At 42.8% G+C, this 18,104-nt stretch overlaps 1 long non-coding RNA gene across 1 annotated transcript in view; it reads left to right on the plus strand.

The window, feature by feature from the left end:
* The first annotated feature begins 203 nt into the window (after nt 1-203).
* LOC117352115 overlaps nt 204-18,104 on the plus strand; it is a 51,123-nt gene continuing 33,222 nt past the window's right edge. Inside the window, exon 1 of the long non-coding RNA XR_004537581.1 lies at nt 204-296. This is a non-coding gene — a long non-coding RNA (uncharacterized LOC117352115). The remainder of the gene's footprint in view (nt 297-18,104) is intronic.

Raw genomic sequence — 18,104 nt, forward strand, 5'->3', positions numbered from 1 at the left:
AAGGGACGTTTGTAAATACATCGAGATCAAAAATAAAAATAAAAGCAGGTAAATGGAAGAGGGAAATGCATTAAGGTAAGGCTCGCTTCAAAAGAAGCGTTTGATTTTCCAAAATACTTCTGAGAGAGAAAGTGAATTTTCAAAGAGAGCTGGCATTAAAGAGTATATAGAAAGGTCTTGAGTTTTGTTTTTAATTTTTCTAAAGAGTTTTCTGATCGGAGGTCTGTTGGAAGGGCGTTCCACAAAGAGGGATTTGCGGAGAGTGTCCTCAAAAAAGTTCTCGTATCGATGGAATGGTGAGTAGGTTTTGGTCGTTAGATCGGAGAGCCCTACAGGATGTGTACGGAATTACAAGTTTGTCAGTGAAAGCTGGTAGGTGGGAGTTTTTTGTTTTGAAAGTAAGGAGGAGTATTTTATAGGTGAGACGGTGAGTGATGGGCAGCCAGTGTGCATGAATATGCATGAGGCAGGTTTGCATATATTAGAGGTGACAGGCATGCTAATCTGCCTTATGAATATTAATTAGAGATTTCTTGAAAACCTGACTGGTTGGGGGTCCCCCAGGAGACGTTTAAGAACCACTGGCCTAGTGGTTAGAGCAGCTGCCTCAATCCCCTAAGGTTGCGGGTTCAATTACCATTGTTGCTCTTTATGACTCTGGTCAAGTCACAAAATAAGTACTTGTGTAAAAATATGTGAACTGTTTTGATTGTGTAACCAAGCAGAAAAAGCAGTTTATCAAGTCTCATCCCCTTTACTTTCCATTGTTCGGACACAAAGTTAGAGTCTGTTCTTCTGGGAACAGACAAATACCTGTTGTACCTGGAAGCAGTGGCATAGTTTGGGTAGACTTGGGTGGGCACGGGCCTACCCACTGTTGGGTCGGGCTCATCCTAAATGGCCCAGCAAAAATGTTAAGGGGCAACCTTAACATTTGCCATCCTCCATTTGCCATCTTCTACCCTTGAATCTGGCAACCCCCTGTGACCTGGCAGCTCTTCCCTCCCATTCTGCTCTATTTCAGCATCTTCATTGGTGCAGCAATGACACACCTCTGCTGCCAGCATTCAGGACCGGCTCGACCCCTTGGTCCTTGCCCCGCCGCACCCTGTCCTGGTCCACGGCCAAACTCCTCCTGCTTCATCTGATGCTACTGCAAGGCCCTGTTAGGATGCAACTTCACAGGCTAGTGTCAGTGTCAAGCAGTACTGTAGTATCACAGGAGGAAGGAGGAGGGAAGTGCTGCACTTCCCTCCGCTGATGCTGGTCCTTCCCACTCATGGCAACTGGCTGATGAAGTTGTACCCTGTCAGGACCTGGTAGCAGCGTCAGAAGAGGGAGGAGGAGGAGGAGGGAAGTGTCCAAGCTTAACATAAGGGAGAGTGACATCATGGCCCGAGGCATTTAGTGCCCTGGGCCAGAGCTTCACCTGCTCCATAGGTGAAGCTGGCCCTGCTGCATCCCACTTCCTGTTTCCTGGATGCAACAGAGGGAAGCCTGCGAGGCTGGCACAGGCAATGGAGATGTGTCACTGCTGTGCTGGCAAAAATGATGAGGTAGACCAGGGGACTGTCATGTCACAGGTGAGTTGTGGGGGGGGGGGGGGAAAATAATGCTGGATCTGGGGTTGGAGGAGAGGGAGAAAGACGCAGGACAAAGAAAAGGGGAGAAAGTTTTTTTGGAAGGCCCATCCATCCTGACTGTGGACACACCCAAAATGATTGGTCTGGCCAAGTTACTGCCTGGAAGTAAATTGCCCTGAGCTACAGCTAAAAATGGTACAAGTTAAACCCCTCTTTCCCTCATGTAAGTCTTGGCAAGGGAGTTATAATTGGTGGCATACTATGGTGTAATTTGTATCATTGAATATTTTTTGCCACTGTATGTTTTTATTGTGCTGTACATTAACTTAGGTGAATTTCTTCAAAAAGGCTGTAAATAATCCCTAATAAATGAATATATCCTCATATGTAGCATTTACAAACTTCCCCCCCTCCCCCTTTTCTCTCTTCCTTAGTCTGCCTAGTCAGTGAATTATTTAAGTGAGGAGGATTAAGTGCTCGTAAATTTTTAGGAATCAAGCCCAGGGAGATAACTGTTTGCAAGAAAAATCTGAATGGAATTTCTGTATGAATGAATTTCAGGCGGAAGCCTTGACCACAGGAAAGGTTTTCTTTCCACATTTCTAAGTATACCAGCACTTTAGTTTCATCCCCTTGGGTTTTATGTGCAGGGATCTATATTTTCATTTTCTTGCCAATTGAAACATGATTATTGCTCTTGAAAATGAAAATTGAAGGGCTGCATAGAACAGATACAGTGCGAGTTGTAAGAGCTGCTTTTATACAGCTCTGCTAGCCAGAATTTGGATTTGCAGCACTTCCTGAATCTCCATGTTGGAGCCCTTTACATCTCCCTGTCCTGCAACACTCTGTGCATCTCCACCAAGGAACTCTCCTTACCTCCCTGGCCTGCACTTCCATCATGGAGCTTCCATAATAACTCTACATCCTGCAGCACTCCTTGCTAGGGATACCATTTGTCCAAATAAGTAGGCAGCAAGATTTTTCTAGAAACCCTTCATCATCCCACCCACCCTTGAAAATGTTGAAAAATACATGGTACGTCTGCTATTCCGGGAGAAGAGTAGAGTTAGCCAAAAGTCAATGCTGGACAAAATGGTAGAAAGTACTGTGAAGGGCAAAATTCCTGACCATCTCTTGGTAGATACTGTGGATGGGTCGCTCCAAAATTTTTGGCTCTCTTTTACTAAGCTGTGGTAGAGGTTTCTACCGTGGTCTAAGGCGCTAAATGCTCTGACACTTGCTCCAACGCTCATAGGAATTCCATGAGCATCAGAGCAGCATCGGAGTATTCAGTGATCCGGGCCGAGGTGGAAACGTCTACTGTGGCTTAAATGAGGAGGGGGGGAGGGTTGTTTCATGTAATTTCCTGTGTCATTTGCAGCATTGGTTTGGTTTGGTTAGTCTTCAATTTCGTATCAAGGGTCATGTCACTGACCCCCAAATTCTAAAAAAAAGCACTAAAAATTGAGTGTGCAATTTTGGCCACATACCCAAATTTCCCACACAATTTAATTGAATAGCAAGTTAATTAGCGCCGAGAATTAGCTTCTTAACAAGCAATTACTGGTACTAATTAAAATCAATTATAAGTTCCGTGTATAAATTTAAGCGTGGGATCTACGTCTACATTTTATGCACGAATCCAAAAAGGGGGGCATGGAAACGGGTAGGTCATGGGCTGTTCTGAGCATATTGAAGGCGCTACTTTCAGTTAAGTGCGTTGTTGTAGAATATGGGCATCCGCATCGAAATTTAGGCACCGGCATTTGCACCATGTTTTCTTTGATGCAAATGGCCTTGTCTAAATTTAGACACAGTTCCCGGGTGTAAGCGCTGTTCTAAACTAAACTAAACTAAAACTTAGAGGGACCTTGGGGTAATAACGTCTGAAGATCTAAAGGCGAAAAAAACAGTGCGACAAAGGCGGTGGCTGCTGCCAGAAGGATGCTGGGCTGTATAAAGAGAGGCATAGACAGTAAAAGGAAGAAGGTGTTGATGCCCTTGTACAAGTCGTTGGTGAGGCCCCACTTGGAGTATTGTGTTCAGTTTTGGAGACCGTATCTGACGAAGGACGTAAGAAGACTTGAAGCGGTCCAGAGGAGGGCGACGAAAATAATAGGAGGCTTGCGCCAGAAGACGCATAAGGAGAGACTGGAAGCCCTGAATATGTATACCCTAGAGGAAAGGAGAGACAGGGGAGATATGATTCAGACGTTCAAATACTTGAAGGGTATTAACGTAGAACAAAATCTTTTCCAGAGAAAGGAAAATGGTAAAACCAGAGGACATAATTTGAGGTTGAGGGGTGGTAGATTCAAGAGCAATGTTAGGAAATTCTACTTTACGGAGAGGGTGATGGATGCCTGGAATATGCTCCCGAGAGAGGTGGTGGAGAGGAAAAAGGGTGACGGAGTTCAAAGAAGCGTGGGATGAACACAGAGGATCTAGAATCAGAAAATAATAGTAAATATTGAAGCACTAAGGCCAGTACCGGGCAGACTTACACAGTCTGTGTTCGTGTATGGCCGTTTGGTTGAGGATGGGCTGGGGAGGGCTTCAATGGCTGGGAGGGTGTAGATGGGCTGGAGTGAGCTTTGACTGAGATTTCAGTAGTTGGAACCTAAGAACAGTACCGGGCAGAGCTTTGGATTCTTTCCCAGAAATAGCTAAGAAGAATAAAACAATTAAATTGAATCAGGTTGGGCAAACTGGATGGACCATTCGAGTCTTTATCTACCATCATCTACTATGTTACAAGTCATCAATCAAGAGGAGCTCAACTCGGTTAACAATAATGTAATATATAATACATAAACTTGACAAGGGAAAATGGACTGAAATAGTTAATTTTCAAAATGTTTAGCAAACAAAAAAGTTTTCAGAACTTTCCGGAATAAAGCAAAAGAACCTAAACTTCTTCATGTAAGCAGTAAAGCATTCCAGAATTCAGTTAATTTAAAAGCAAAAGAATAACTAAATCTCTTAAGGGTCTGTTTTTACCACTGAGAGAGGGAAATGTAAGTTTTAATTTTTGAGAACTTCTGGCAAGATGAGATCTATGAACATTTCAGTTTAAAAGAATCAAAGGGGCAAAAATGCCAAATAGGATCTTAAATACAATACAAATGCACATAAATTGAATTCTGAGATACACTGGAAGCCAATGGAATTCCTTGAGCAGAGGGGATACGTGATCAAATTTACTCTTATCGAAAAAACTTTAAACATGGCTTATAGAACCGGGGGGGGGGGGGGATTTGGGCTGATTTATGGGGTGCCATGTATAGAATATAGTCTTGAGTTTGCCGTCTGTGCAAAAATTGCACTCTTCACTCTTTCCTGATCGAGCCTGCACTAATTCATAGATATCCGATGGTGCTCAATGGCTCACTTATACACGCATTATCAGGACAGAATATGTCTTTTCTACAAACTATTACACGGCGTTTTCATTTTGTTAATGATATGAAATGACATAGGATATGTCATTGACATTTCCCATGTTGCTGCAAATGATATCTGATCCCTAGCAAACAGATAACGGGGCAGAGCCTACTTGCATTCAGCAAAGAGATTGTGGCAGTGACACAGTGTGGCTAGTGGACAGGCCGAGGCCTTTAATGAAAACTGCAGCCACACAAAGGATTGCAAGTCAAACAAAGCACTTTATGGATGGACAGAGTAGGGGTGGCCTATTTGTTTTCCGCAGGTGAGGAGAAGTAGACGAGCAAAAACCCCTGAACAACAACAACCCAGTCATTGTTCTCAGAAATTCTTCCCATGGTCTAATCTGCTCCTGCAGGTCCACAGCAAAACAGACAGCAGAAACAACTGGTCCCTGGCCTGGAGTCTTCAAACAGTCGGAACTAACTCACTAGTGCAAACCGCCACTGATTATTGTTAACTCTATCATTTGGGTCTTCAAAGCACAATTCCTTGAATTTTTATAAATAATACATTAGGAAGTTTGATCACATGGGTCCTGATTCTATTAATGATGCCTTCTGAATTTATTTAAAAGTTAGGCACCTTTTATAGAATTGTACTTAGGAGCACCTAAATTACTGGGTCAGACCAATGGTCCATCAAGTCCAGTAGCCTGTTCTCACAGTGGCTAATCCAGGTCACTAGTACCTGGCCAAAACCCAAAGAGTACCAACATTCCAGGGCAAGCAATGGCTTCCCCCCTGTCTTTCATCAATAGCAGACTATGGACTTTTCCTCCAGGAACCTTTCTTAAAACCAGCTGTGCTATCCGCTCTTACCACAACCTCTGGCAATACGTTGCAGAGCTTAATTATTCTCTGAGTAAAAAACAAAATTTCCTCCTATTGGTTTTAAAAGTATTTCCCTGTGTTCAGCTGGTCAGCGGTCTCAAACTCAAGCCCTTTGCAGAGCCACATTTTGGATTTGTAGGTACTTGGAGGGTCCACAGAAAAAATAGTTAATGTCTTATTAAAGAAATGACAACTTTGCATGAGCTAAAACTCGTAGTTTACAAATTACATTACATTAGTGATTTCTATTCCGCTTGTGCCTTGCGGTTCTAAGCGGATTACAAGTTAGAAGACTGGACATTTCCAGTAGCATTGCAGTACATGTAATCAAGAATGCGTTAAGTTACAATTGTTATTCTGGACTTTTCCAGGATAAATTGGTAGCAGATAGTAGATAGTGATAGGTTGTTTAGACGAATAGAGATAATATTGTCCGGATTCTGTTGTTTAGACGAATACATATAATACTGTCCGGATTCGAGGTGTTGCTGGTGGTGGTGTTAGGGTAGTCATGAGAGCATTTTCTAATACTTTTGTGAGGTTATGATGATGGGAAGTGTTTTTTGAAGAGATGAGTTTCCTTAATTGCTTCTGATCGTTTCAGCTATGCACAGATGAAAGCAGAGCAAATTGCAGAAAGTGAAGTTCAGATAGTTTATCACTTTCTGCATGTTGCACTGCTTTCAGCTGTGTATTGCTGAAATGATCAGAAGCAATTAAGGAAGGATTTATAAACTATAAAGAGTTTTACCTCATGCAAAATTGTGATTTAGATTCTAAAGTATCACGTGAAAGAGACAAGATTTTGATGTCCTCTAGGGGAGAATCAATATCCGACTTTTGCCTTAATTGTCCGGTGGTCACATCCGCAACCGCATTCAGCTCTCACCTCCTCCAGCACTGGGACACAACCGCCATCTTACATCAAGCAGTCACCGCCAGGAGAGGTGCCGAATTTCGCGAGAGTTCACGAGATTGCGTGCCCACGCACAAGCTGCGCTGTTTCCATTGGTTACCTTACGTTCTGGAACGTTGCCCACCTCACTGCTGTAACCTCACGCAAGCGCTTTCCTGCGTCTGTACGCGAATGTCCTCTCCACTCCACCTCACAATCGCGTACAGACTCAGGAATGCGCTTGCGTGAGGTTGCAGCACTGAGGCGGGCAATGTTCCAGAACAATGGTAACATACCGAGGGCCTCAAAATAGTACCTGGTGGGCCGCGAGTTTGAGACCACTGAAGTGGTGGGACTTAGCTAAGCTATTTAATTAAGCTGGCTGGGGGAGGGTTAAGGAAAGGGCAGGAAACAGGGAGTGGGAATGAGAATGGAGCAAGGGGAAGTGACTGGGGTAGATGGGAGGGGAATGTAGAAGAAATGCATCGTGCCCATCCATACTATCTGTTGGCCAACCCTAAATTTGCTAACTGTCTATTTCACTGGATACAAAGGACTGACTACATGTTATATTTTTATTCTTTCTCTCATTCCTTATCCTTATCCTGTTCCTGCACCATTATTGTGAAAGACCCTTCTTTACAACGAACTAGGTTAATAAAGACTTCAGACTATGCCTTTTCTATAACTGGTCCCAGATTCCAGAATTCTCTAGCCCAGTGGTTATCAAATCTGGTTCTGGAGGCACCGCAGCCAGTCAGGTTTTCAGGATATCCACAATGAATATTCATAAGAGAGATTTGCATTCAGCGGAACCAGTGCATGCTGATTTCTCTTATGAATATTCATTGTGGATATCCTGAAAACCTGACTGGCTGGGGTACGACCAGGTTTGGGGATCACTGCCCCAACCAATCAGATTTGTGAAGAGATTGACTAGTTTGCTGCCCAGCCATAAATTCCAAAAATAGCCCTGCGCTAATGGCCATTAATTTAAAAATAAAATGGAATAAAGGCCATTTTACGGCCATTGTAAAAACAGCCTTAATACTTGGGAAAGACCTGCATAAGCGCATGCTAAGGCCCATGTTTACTGCACCAGTGTGCTACTGAAGAATCCAGGTGTGCTCCGAAGAGGCGCCGGCCTGGGCTGACTGCTTATAGGACATTCTTCTCGCAGTGAGAGGCATGTCTTATAGGCAGTCAGCCTGCGCTGACGACTCTTCTCTTTGCTGGCATTTCTCCTCCTTTCCCCGCACCTCCCCTCCTCCAGGATCCCCCACCGAAGTGACGGGTTCATCATCACGTCGACGTCCGCGCACTTCCAGGTGCCTTCCGGCCTTCCAAACCTGGTTTTAGTGTGCCTTCCGTCTGAGAAGTTTGTGGGACACTGATTTTCAGGCAATCAATGCATAAAATGCAAGAAATCGAGAATACTTGAGCCAAAGAAATGTAGTTGTGATACTGCAGAGTTTGGGAACTTTTTTGTTTGCTCTTTGACTGAAATTTAAAATAAAGTCTATGACTTTTACTCAATAAAGTCTCCCCCCCCCCCCCCCATAGTATAAGAAAAAAAAAGTTCTTTTTGACTATAGATCTATAGCTTTACAAGAGTATAGCAGGTAGGTCAGTGAAAAAAATTTTCTGGAAGCAAACTGATTAAACAATTTCTGCACGGATTTTCAATACTGATTCTCAGAAGAATAAACATTTAGTAATCGCCTGAGCAAATTCTTAGAATTTGGTGGCACAATCAGTAGTTGTAAGTCACCTGCATAGAGGCTCTGCCAAACGACATGAGTATATTAACAGTAGGCCAGAACATTAAAAAAAAAGCTCAAATTCTAAGTAGTACCACTCAATAGAACAGGATATTAAAGTCAAGTATACAGGCCAACACAATCTGGGGAAATCTCTAAAGGGTGCCTATATTACAGTGGTCTCAAACTCAAACCCTTTGCGGGGCCACATTTTGGATTTGTAGGTACTTGCAGGGCCGCAGAAAAAAATAGTTAATGTCTTATTAAAGAAATGACAATTGTGCATGAGGTTAAACTCTTTATAGTTTATAAAACTTTCCTTTAACAGTTAAAAGGAAAGATATATAAACTATAAAGAGTTTTACCTTATGCAAAATTGTCATTTCTTTAATAACACATTAACTATTTTTTCTGCAGCCCTCCAACACACAACGAGTGGTGGGCGCTTGGAATTCTCTTCCAGAGGACGTTGTAGCAGAGACTACTGTTCTGGGTTTCAAGCGCAAGTTGGATGCACACCTTCTTGCAAATCATATTGAGGGATACGGTATTTTCAGGTCTCCAAAAGGGAGTACCTAAATGGGCCTCCGCGTGTGCGGATCGCCGGACTTGATGGACCTCGGTCTGATCCGGTAAGGCATTTCTTATGTTCTTATGTTACATTATTTTTTGAGTATTCTCATGCAGCTGCTTGGCGCAGACCATCAAAGGTGCAGGATGCCGTCTGAGATAGTTTTGTCAAGAAGCCTCGTCTCTGCTACCTGGCTCATCCTCTAGTAGTGGCAGGGCAATGATCAGCTGGAATCTGGTGTAAGGTTTTTTTTAACCCCAAATACCGTATATACAGTAATCTATCTCACTAATTCCCCACCTAGTACTCTCTTCCAGTATTTTCCCCCTTTTATCTCTTCCCCCCCCCCAGTGGATTAACTCTTCTTCCTAGAGCTCTCCCATCTTCCTTCTTTCCACATCCCCTCAATTCTCTCACCACTATCCGCAATTCGCTTCCTCATCTTTCTACCCCCAGTGCTTTCATGTCCACCTTTCCCCTCTCAGCAGATCTGTTACAGCAGAGTGAACCACCATTTGACAGGATGGTCCTACTCCCACCCAAGGACATGCAACCTTGTGCCCCCTCCCAAACAATCAAGATCACGCCAACAACCCTTCTCCCAGAATAATCTGAGAAATCATATATAAAGTTGGAGCTATAGAAAGTGGTCCATGTAGCAGGATATCTTAAAATGAAAGTTGTTCTCATTTCTGATAGCTCAGTGTCCCTCAAACTTTTTTAGCTCTGGTAAACTAAACGGAGCAAATGTTTTCCGCGGCACATTATAATTAAAATTATAAAATTGCAAAACCAATAAAAAAAATTAAATTTCAGAGTTATTTATTTAAAGTTCATTAAGTTATACTTGGGTAATTGTAACAACAGTGAAACTAAAGTACATAGAATAGGATTGCTATTCAAGCAATGGATGTGCTTGTTTTTGAGTGCAAATTAACTCAAAACGCAGCTCAGTAGTCAACAAACACATACGCATTTCATCTTCCACCATCTGCAGTTGTTCCCTTTTCTTTTTATTTCTGTCAGAGCTGAAAATCCAAGTTCGCAAAAGAGATCCAAACAGTAACAAAGCATTGATTGCTCAAGTTAGGATAAATACTGCATAAAAAATAAAAATAACATTACTTGCCGTTAGTTTTCAAGGACCAATCACGTCAAAGAATGATGCCTGTCTGGGCAGTTGTATCCTTATGCACACAGATGCTCATTACATTGACAGACTTGTGCGTACGCAACGTACATGTCATCTATTCTAGTGTATATTTGTGAAGGGAATTTTTTAAATGAAAGTAAAATTCTGGAATCTCTCGTGGCACACAGAATCTCTTTGGGGGACACCTGGCACACAGTTTGAGAGGCACTGTGATAGATCCAATCTCAAAGCCCAGAAACTATTCCTCTAAACTTGTGTCATTCTTAACATATCAGGAAATCTACTCACAGCCCACGGATATTTTAGTTATATTTCTAAAGAAAAGTTTCATAATCCACTCCTTATCTGGCTCTTGGTCGAATGTAATTAGCAAAGTCCCAATAACTGTGAAGGTTTCCGCTGATGCTTCTCACTGTTCTTCAAGGAAATTACTTGTGTGGTTGCAGTGACAAAGCAGAAAGCTTATCTCAGTGAATTGACAACCAACCAAACATATCATTCTTAAACAACTTCAACCCTGAAATACCTTTCACTTACTCAAAATTAACAGCTCTAATATTCTAGACTACTGTTTAAGCCCGTTACATTAACGGGTGCTAGAATATATGTCTGTCTGTCTTTCTTTGTCTCTCTCCCTGCCCCTGTCTCTTTCTTCCTTTCTTTCTGTCTCTCTCCCTCCCGCTGTCTGTCTTTCTTTCTGTCTCTCTCCCTGCCCGCTGTCTGTCTTTCTGGCTCTCTCCCTGGCCCCTTGTCTGTCTGTCTGTCTTTCTGGCTGTCTGTTTCTCTCCATGGCCCACTGTCTGTCTGTCTTTCTTTCTATCTGTCTCTCTCCCTGGCCCGGTCTCTCTTTCTTTCTATCTGTCTGTCTCTCTCCCTGCCTGCTGTCTTTCTTTCTGTCTTTCTTTCTCTCTCCCTGCCCGCTGTTTGTCTTTCTTTCTGTCTGTCTCTCTCCCTGGCCCGCTCGCCTTGCAAACCATCTGATCCCATCTACACAAGCCTTCAAATAGTTTTATACTGAATTTATTTTATTAAAGTATAAAAAGAAACAATATTCTGTACAATTGTCATTTTATAAATCAAAGTTCTAGCTGCTGAACTAGAGAAAGAGATGTTCAGCCGGCAAGGCTTTGTTTATAAATGTTTATCAACACAACTAATACACTACTTTATCCTAAAGCAAAAAAAAAAAAGAAAGAAAAGAAATAGAATTTTTTTTTCTACCTTTGTTGTCTGGTTTCTGCTTTCCTCATCTTCTCCTCATTCAATTACTTCCATCTATTGCCTTATCTCTGTCTCTAACATATGCTCTGTTACAGTGCCTCTCCCTTCCATCTCTCCCTCCACCCCTTCCCCATTGGTCTGGTGCCCATCTTCTTCCCTCCGCTCCCCCCCATCCCAATAGTGTGGCATCTCTCTCTTCCCTATTTCCCTTCAGCATCTTTTCCCCACTCTCTCTTTCCCATTTCCCTTTCAGCGTCTTCTCCCCTCTCTCTCTTCCCCATTTCCCTTCAGCGTCTGTTTCTCTCCTCCACCCCTCCCTCCCTCCAGCACCCTTCGCACGGTCCAGCAGCCCCCTCCCTCCCACCACAGTCGGAGCCTTGAAGTTGTGTGCGTCTGCCGGAAAGCTCTCCTCTGATGCAACTTCCTGTTTCCGGTTGTATCAGATGATACCCAACATTCTGTTTGCTTTCCTTGAAGCTGCTGTGCATTGTGCTGATGGCTTCATTGTGGTGTCCACCAGCACTCCCAAGTCCCTTTCAAGGTTGCTCTCCACCAGTACCAACCCCCCCATTTTGTAGCAGAACCTCGGGTTCTTTTTCTCTACATGCATGACCTTGCATTTCTCCACATTGAAGCTCATCTGCCATTTATTGGCCCACTCCTCCAGTTTGTTCAGATCCCTTTGTAATTCTTCGCAGTCCTCTACTGTTCCTACCCTGCCACAGAGTTTGGTGTCATCCGCAAATTTTATAACTTCACCCTTCGTCCCTTTTTCTAGGTCATTAATAAATACATTGAACAGCAGTGGTTCGAGTACTGACCCCTGCGGAATACCGCTTGTGACCTCTCTCCAGTCTGAGTAGTGGCCCTTCACTCCCTCCAGAGTCACAGGATAAGAGGACTCTGTCTTTGCCCAGTTTTAATCTGGCCGATATTCAGCTTCTGGTTGGCCAAATAGCACATAATCAGCTATCTGCTGATATTCAGCTGTCTTCCACTGAGCATCCAGGTGTGCAGCTAGGCCGGTGAACGGCTGTGTCGCACGACATTCGCAGTCACTGCCAATATTCAGTGGCAGTGTCCTTGTTTCAGGATAAGATGCAAACAACTGGCAGATTCAGATCACGGGAGACAGCTGGTTATCCCCCACAGTCAGTGGCAAATCCAGAAATTCGATGCCAGCACCGTATCCGGCGACCAGCATTGAATTTCCAGTTTTGATTTTGGCCCACCGAGACATAGTCACCAAAGTCGATATTCATCAGCTGGCTGGCTAAGTCCTAGCAGCCAATGATAAACCTCTTTTTTAGGCAGGTCTGTCTGACTGCTGATCTTAGCTGATCAGCCACTGAATATCGGCAGTGACGGGCTATGCCGCGTGACAGAGCCGCTCACCTGGATACTTAGTGGAAGATAGCTGCCTATCTCCTGCTGAATTTCAGCAAATATTTGGCTGGCCGGTCCTTTAAAAGCAGCACATTTCCTCTAGTTTTGGCATCTTATTGATTTTCACATTTTTCATTTTTGTAATTTGTTCTTGGATTGTACGAGTACAAATTTGCAGTGCAATGGAGAGTAAGCAAAGAGATCATTTTGATTTCATCTTATAGAACTTTAGAACTCAATGAGAATTAAAGAAAAACAAAAGATGGGCAGAACGAGCTGGTGGAGGGTACGGGGGGTGTTAAAAGGAAGAAATAAAAAACAGAAGCAAAGGGTGATAGAATGGAAAAAGAGTTAAGGCTGAGCTAAACCCAGAGAGCATTTGAAGTTCAATGGGAAAGACTGGTGGGGAGGGGGGAGGGGGAGCTGAGGTGCAGAGTCAGTATTTCTGTTAACCAGGCATCGGAGCTCAGGGAAGGAAGAGAGCAAAGTCCTTTAGCCAGCCTTCCGATGCTGGTACGCCTGTACCCAAACTGAATCCTCCAGGCCTGTTTGTTTTCCACCCCTCCCAGCCTGGGTCACAGCTGGGAAGCCTGCAGTCCATTTCCTAGCATTTGTGAAAACTGATGACATGGGCACATTTCTTTGCTGGAAATAAAATGAAGGCAGAGCCACAAATAGCTGATCACTTGCTCCATCCCTATAGATATATATATGTGTGTGTGTGTGTTTCACTGTGTAAAAGCATCGTAGAAACATTGGGCAAATGCAGGATTGTTATACACCTTAACTTTCGGCATTCAACATTACTGCAATAAGATTGCAAATTTTAGAATAATCCCTCCTTCTTGTATTAATATGTAAATTGACACTATAGCCAGGGGAAACTTAGGGCTCCTTTTACTAAGGTGCACTAGCGTTTTTAGCGCTCGCTAATCTCGCGCTACGCGGCTAGAACAAATGCCAGCTCAACACTGGCGTTAGCATCTAACGCGCGCGGCACTGTATTGTGAGCTATTTCCTGCGTTAAAGCCCTAACACAGCTTAGTAAAAGGAGCCCTTAATATTTAAATCATCATCACCCCAATCATAAAAGACCCAAAAGGACCAACAGACTTCTCATCCAACTACAGACCAATAGCCTCAATACCTCTATATATCAAACTGACAGAAGGATTAGTAGCCAAATTCCTCACCAACTATCTCGAGGACCATAACTTACTCCATCCCACGCAATCCGGCTTCAGAACTAACTTCAGCACAGAGACACTACTAGGCTCCCTTATCGACACAGCAAGACAACATCTCAGCATTGGAAAAAAAAATGCTGCTCATACAGTTGGACCTGACGGCGGCATTTGACCTGGTAGACCATAACATCCTACTGCAAATCTTGGACTCAATAGGCATCTCAGATAAAGTATACTCATGATTTGAAGGTTTCTTAAAATCCAGAACATACAAAGTAAAATCAGACAAAGAAAAATCCAAACCTTGGTCCAACCCCTGCGGCGTTCCACAAAGGTCCCCACTGTCCCCTACTCTCTTCAACCTATATCTTGGCGTTTACCTGAACAAACAAGGCCTATCCTCTTATAGCTATGCTGATGACAGAACCATCCTCATTCCTTTCGACCAACCAATGCTCTTAATGTCAGACACACTACACAGAACTCTAGCTACAGTTACGACTTGGATGGAAGACCACAAACTGAAACTCAACCCAGACAAAACTAAATTCATCCTCCTAGAAAATAACAAAATCCCAACCATAACCAACTTAGAAATCAACTCTTTCAACTACCCTTTGCAAACCACCCTAAAACTTCTAGGTATGACTATTGACAGAGGCTGCACCATGCAACCACAAATTAACAAAACAATACAGAAATCTTTCGCAGTTATGAGAAACCTTAGACAAGTCCGAAAATTCTTTGAAAAAACACAATTTCAGCTCCTAGTACAATCTCTAATCCTAAGTATCCTAGACTATTGCAACATCCTCTACCTCCCCTGCCCTGCAATAATGATTAAACAACTACAGACAATTCAGAATACAGCTCTGAGACTCATCTATTCATTGAAAAAACATGATCACATTACTGAGGCATTCATCAATTCTCATTGGCTTCCAATCCAGGAAAGAATACAATTTAAATTCTACTGTATACTATTTAAAACTATAAATGGAGACAGCCCAACCTACCTAAACGACCGCCTCATCCAAACCACCTCTACCAGGCATAGAAAAACACACACCCCATTCACTTACCCCCCCCCCCCAATCAAAGAAGTAAAACGGAAAAAACTATACAACGGACTACTGGCCACTCAGGCAGCGAAGATAGACAACCAAGTCTCCAACCTATTGACAACAACCCCAGACTACAGAAAGGAAATAAAAACTATACGCTTCAAGAAATCCCTTAATAAAGCTTAATACCATGATAAAGCTTAACCCCCCTCTTACCATCCCCTCCCTAACCCCAGATCCTACTTTTCCCTCTCTTGGAAACCTTCTCTGATCTAACGTTGTAACCCTTCTTCCATAACTCTTTTTGTTATCCTTTGTAATCTTTTGTAATACCTTTGAACCGAAAGGTAATGGCGGAATAGAAATCTGTAATGTAAAGTAATGTAATAATATACACAATAAATAAGCATGTTTAATTATTTCAAAAAAATAATTAAACATGTGAATAGTACTTAGACCCACAACCTATTAGTGTTCAAGGGCTCCTTTTATCAAGATAATTGATTTTGTTATTAACATTCTGGTTATGAATATTAGTTGCAATGATGGTCTGATGGCAGCCTATGTTTAGTTTTGTACACTTGAACACTAATACTCTGGAGGAGTGTGTGGTGCGGTGGTTGAAGCTACAGCCTCAGCACCCTGGGGTTGTGGGTTCAAATCCCGCGCTGCTCCTTGTGACCCCGGGCAAGTCACTTAATCCTCCATAGTCCCAGGTACGTTAGATAGATTGTGAGCCCACCGGGACAGATAGGGAAAATGCTTGAGTACCTGATTGTAAAACCGCTTAGAAAACCTTGATAGGCGGTATATAAAATCCTAATAAACTTATAAACTTAAACTTAAAACTTAAACTAATAGGTTGTGGCTCTGAACACAATTAATTATTTTTTTGAAACTGTGATGTAGGTTTATTTATTAATATGTAAATGTTGCACTAATATTTTCAAAGCTACCCCACGTTCTTAATATGAAACTAGGAGGAGTGTATATCATAGAGCTGGATAGGTTCAAATCATAAGGTCTCTTAGAACCTATGGGGCTCATAATCGAAAGAGAAAAACCTCCAAAAGCCAGCCTAAGTCAAAAAATGCGCAGAAAAATACACAAAACCCGAACTCAGTTGCTCTTGGCTGAGCCAATCATTCTTCACGACAATGCTCGCCTGCGCACAGGGAATGTCGTCATTGAAAAACTACACAAAAACGACTGGGAGGTGTTATCTCATGCTCCCTACAGTCCAGACATGAGACCACCAGACTTTGACCTTTTTCCAAAGGAGAGGGTGCAGAGACGAGCAACAAAACTGGTGAAGGGTATGGAGAAACTGGAATACGAGGACAGACTTATAACACTAGGATTGTTCTCCCTTGAGAAAAGGAGACTGCGTGGGGATATGATCGAGACCTTCAAAATACTGAAAGGAATCGACAAAATAGAGCAGAGAAGATTATTTACATTGTCCAATTTGACACGGACTAGAGGACATGAAATGAAGCTAAGGGGGGACAGGTTCAGGACTAATGTCAGGAAGTTCTGCTTCACTCAGAGAGTGGTTGACACCTGGAATGCCCTCCCAGATGAGATTATTGCGGAATCGACCGTCCTAGGCTTCAAGAGCAAACTAGATGCATATCTCCTTAAGAGAGGTATGTAAGGATATGGTGGACTATAAATTACGATAGGTGTACACCTGCCAGGGCCTCCGCGTGTGCGGATCGCCGGACTTGATGGACCGAAGGTCTGATCCGGAGATGGCATTTCTTATGTTCTTATGTTCTTATGTTCTTATGTTCTTATATGAAACAACCTATGCGTGGACATCGTTTTGCATCTCTGGAAGAGCTTTCTTCTGCCGGTACCCGAGCCATTCGACAACTGAACAAAAACGGTGTCTTGGATGGAATAATGAAGCTTCCCAGTCGTTGGGACTCGGTCATTGCAAAACAGGGAAAATATATTGAAGGATTGTAAAGAAATACTTGGGAAAAAAATAAAACATGTAAATTTAAATAAATACAAGTTTATTAGGATTTTCTATACCGCCTATCAAGGTTATCTAAGCGGTTTTTACAATCAGGTACTCAAGCATTTTTCCCTCTCTGTCCCGGTGGGCTCACAATCTATCTAACGTACCTGGGGCTATGGAGGATTAAGTGACTTGCCCGGGGTCACAAGGAGCAGCGCGGGGTTTGAACCCACAACCCCAGGGTGCTGAGGCTGTAGATCCAACCACTGCGCCACACACTCCTCGCATAGTGTGCATTATTTATGAAATGACCCTTGTGGTACCTAAGTCCTTTAAAGAATCATGCCTAGTGGTGCCTAAGTCTTTCTCTACCCCTACACACGCCTACTTTGGAATTAGAAGCCTATCTTTTGTAGAATCGCACCCAATGAATTTTTTTTTTTTTTTTTTGTTAAAGCTCATAATTGAATCCAATTTGCTAGTTAAGTTAGGCTCCTAACTTTTTAGGTGCCTATTTATTTAGACGTCTAACTTTATGCACTTCTTATAGAAGGTGCCACTTTGAGCTAGATTCTGTAAAAGACGTCTAACTTTAGGTGTGATTTAGACATCCAGCTGAGCGCGATTCTATAACGCACAGACGCATCATAGAGAATCACACTCACATTTCCTTCTCCCAAAGGATGCACATTCAAAAGATTCAACAGGACACTCTCCTTTCAAGCAGGGATTTGGAACAACACCCTGAGTGACCTAATCCTGAACACACCAATATACCATTCATTCAGAAAATCACTAAAAACCCACTTATTCGAACAATTTATCTGATTCTTCAATTCTGCTCATCTCTCGCCTCTTCCTACCCTACCACCCCGCTCATTCAACTGTCTTCCACACTTTCCCTAACTGATGGAACCTCGCTGTCCTTACAGCATCTCTTATTGTATACCCTCTTGAACTGAAAAGGTATGACAGGATATAAATAAAGCTATTATTATCACGTACACATGTAAGCCTGTACTCACCAGCCATGTA

Source organism: Geotrypetes seraphini, chromosome 19, assembly GCF_902459505.1.
Source record: "Geotrypetes seraphini chromosome 19, aGeoSer1.1, whole genome shotgun sequence".
Classification (NCBI taxonomy): Eukaryota; Metazoa; Chordata; class Amphibia; order Gymnophiona; family Dermophiidae; genus Geotrypetes; species Geotrypetes seraphini.